Raw genomic sequence first — 3,919 nt, 5'->3', positions numbered from 1 at the left:
ATATGTGCAGCATCAGTTTTTTTGTCCGTAGCTCATTTTGATTTGCTTTCTAAGTGTGAGAGCACACAGCCTGCTCCAGTCCAGAGACACAAGTGCACAAAGCGGATCACGTCAGCGCAGACAACAAAACATATTGGACCCATTTGAATTCTGCACAAAATGCTGTATTTCAAAGTGATATGGAGGATATTATAATGAGAAACGGTTAGATATGAGGGGGAAACTACAGCTTTACCGAGCTGAAACTGTGTCAAAATTGTGTTGTGTATATAAACAAAACGCAAGTTGCTTGATATGTGCCACCCTGCCTTCCTGTTTCAGGGAAAATATCGTCAACACATTGAATAATGCTGCGTGTTTTAAGACACTTCAGTGGGTCTTTAAATACTTTTGTTCATCTAATGTGTAACAGGTAGTGAATGTGTAATAGGTGTCAAAACAACTAAACAATGTTTAAAAGTTAGCAATACAATGGCTACAATCCTTGTTTTTTCATCTCCATGTTTGATTTTCAAAGCTAACTGCATGATAATAAAATTATTTTCCTTTTAAAACTAGAGACAAACATTTTACCTACTTGGCAAATACAGTATATTGCACACAAAGTTGCAATGAGATGCATGGAAACAGGTATGGAAGCATTGGAAACATGCTTGTTTCGTTATGCTATCTGATTATATTACAACATGCTTTGTTAAAGTTAGCAAAATGATGATCCCGTGAAGGATTGTGAATCAGCATATTTTGATTGCTTAGCTGCACGCTGCATCTAACTCGGAGCTGTTGCTGCAGGGTGTACCAATAGTTGTAATACTAGTCTGTGATTGTACAACGTGCTTGTTCTATCAGATTTTGTCACCGCTAGGGGTGTAAGCTTCCCTCAATAGATCCCATACAATTATTTTAAACTTGGCTACAGCAACACACTTGTTACAAATTTGTCCTTGCTTGCTTCAACTAGGGGTGATGCTTCCCCCATAAGATTGAATATATAGTGCTCATAACCATTCTATCAGCATCAGTTGTGTTGGCAGTATTTGGTAAAAAAAAACACACAAAAAACACTGTATTTTCTTGGTTCTACAGGAATAAAACCGTCAACCAAGAAAAACAAAGATATATGAGTTCATTGACAGGTGACGCGATGATATGGACCACTTCACTGGTTAAAATATAGTATATTTCTCTTGATTTAAACATTGTTGTTTGGGATAATGCAAGTACACGTGAACAATATATAACTTTGTTCTAGGGATTTGGAAATGTTAAGCAATTCTTACATATTCATGCCTAAATATATAGGTCACACTTGTTGCATTAAACTATCCAGCTGTTATTGGTGACATACGGCTGTGTGAACCATAAGTTGCCACCGACATTACTTCAGTGTTGTAATGTATTTCCAAGTGAAGAGGATATTTGAAGAGGAAATCTCCATCTCTCATCTCTAGCTCACAGTAGTTGTCTGTTGCAGAGGAGCAGTAAAGGATGTTTTGCCCAAGTAGTCAAATGACGCATCAGAGAAGCAACACCATTCCAGAAGGGAAGCCATTTTCACATTTTGATTAAAGATTATTAACACTTTTGCACTTAGGCCTACGATCACACCAGTGTGATCAGTCTTGGCTGGTCCCTGGCACGTATGATCACACCAGTGTGATTAGAACTAGGGCTGCAACTAATGATTATTTTGATAGTCGATTTGTTGGACCATTATTTTTAGTTTAATCGATTAATCGGATTAAAACGCAATTTTTTACTGACAAAACACACTATTCCACACCCTGCCCTATGCTGTCCTTCAAACAAATGTGTCAGCTGAGTGCTATGAAAACATGCATAGTGAATATACCTAATTCTACTGAACTGAGGCACAAACTAAAATGGCAGTGTTTAAACAGCAAAACACATCCACTTGCCCATCTTTTGGAATATCAGATATTTCATGCTATAGCAAACAAATTTGTGAATATTTTTAATAAAAAGGAAAAATGTATTAAAAGTTGATCATCAGTCATGCAGCACTATTGTGACTGTGGTGCATCATGTGACAAGCAATGACTCGTCACCATGGAAACAATAGAGTGATACGTTCTAAATAACGGTCGACCTTGAAAAACTCACGCTGGTGGGGGTCAGACAGAATATTTTAAATTTACTTGTGAAAGGGTTAAAAGAAAACTTGTATGGATGAAGGTTTACCAAAAGATCTACAGCCAACAAGCATGCACATCTACCCCTGCATTAGAGGAAATGACTGTCAACACCAGCAGGTGGTAGTAACATTCATCATATAAAAGAAAGTGGAACTTGGACTGCGGATATACAAACCAATTTCTTCATTCCATAGGGGATGTAATTTGTGGAAATATGCTTGTTTTTGCCAGGTATTTGCAACATGCTTGTTGCCTTGGCTTGTGATTGGCAACATACTCGTTTAGGCCACCTGGGTAAAGGCACCATGCTTGTTGTTATGGCTTATGCGGTATTGGCAACATACTCATTTGGGTCATTGGGGGTATTGGCAACATACTCATTTGGGTCATTGGGTAAGGGCAACATGCTTGTTGTTTAAGGCATTTCAGTTTTTTACTGTCAGTTTGTGTTTGGGGGAGATAAGCATATGGTTTTGTTTTGGGGGGTTATTGCTGCTCTCCCTACTCTTTTCCATGCTAGGCTGTATGGATGAACAGGAAGTTCTTTCCCAGAACAGAACCATACCGCCAATCCAAACTGTATGCTAATTGTCAATCATCTTTGACGATAGTGGTCCTGACAGAAATCAAGCGTAGTGTTAGTTCTGGCAGGTCACGTCAGTCAAGCTCACATCAGCTGAATCTCAGATGATCCATGTCCACCTATAGGAATATGACACCTATCACAGCATCTATATATATATATATATATATATATATATATATATATATAAGGTCCTTCAGTATTATCAGCAGCTATTGCATTACTCATTTATGTTGGTTCTGTTCTATTTACCCTACGGGGGTTAACGCTGCTCTCCCTGCTCTTATCTATGCTGGGCTGCATGAATGCGCAGGGAGTTCTTGCCCAGAACAGAACCATACCAACAATCTAAACTGTATGCTAATTGTCAATTTGACGATAGTGGTCCTGACAGAAATAATTCAATTCAATTCAATTCAAATTTATTTGTATAGCGCTTTTCACAATACACATTGTTTCAAAGCAGCTTCACAGAAAGTGCATTTCATAAATGTACAATGAAAAATGTTAGAAAGAGAATGTTAAAGAAAAATGTTAGGATAAGTTAATCAATCATGCATTAATTTAGGCCATAACAACGCTGGCGTTGAGTCGTCTCTTCACAGGCGTCGAGTCGTCTCTTCACAGGGGCATCTAAAGTCTCCATGAGAGGCTGGATACAAACTGGAGCTGACGAACTAGTTACCTATGTATTAAAATAATGTTAATATCATGTGGTTAGCTTTGAAAATCAAAAATGGAGATGAAAAAAGAATACCTGGTAGACTACCAAAAGACTACCTGTTATCATTAGATGAGTTAACTTAGTTTTACGAGTTCACACTTACATATAATTTATAGAGAGTAAATTTAAATGCGTATTTGGCGTGCTATCCGGGGGGAGGGCTTTGTTAGAACAACAAACGGAGGTAAGACTGCTGCGTATATACTGTGAGGAAAATAAGTATTTGAACACCCTGCTATTTTGCAAGTTTTCCCACTTAGAAATCATGGAGGGGTCTGAAATTGTCATCGTAGGTGCATGTCCACTGTGAGAGACATAATCTAAAAAAACAAATCCAGAAATCACAATGTATGATTTTTTAACTATTTATTTGTATGATACAGCTGCAAGTAAGTATTTGAACACCTGAGAAAATCAATGTTAATATTTGGTACAGTAGCCTTTGTTTGCAATTAC

The sequence above is a fragment of the Gobio gobio genome, assembly GCF_949357685.1.
Source record: "Gobio gobio genome assembly, chromosome: 12".
In the NCBI taxonomy this organism is placed as follows: domain Eukaryota; kingdom Metazoa; phylum Chordata; class Actinopteri; order Cypriniformes; family Gobionidae; genus Gobio; species Gobio gobio.
Note: the sequence above shows the minus strand (reverse complement) of the source record.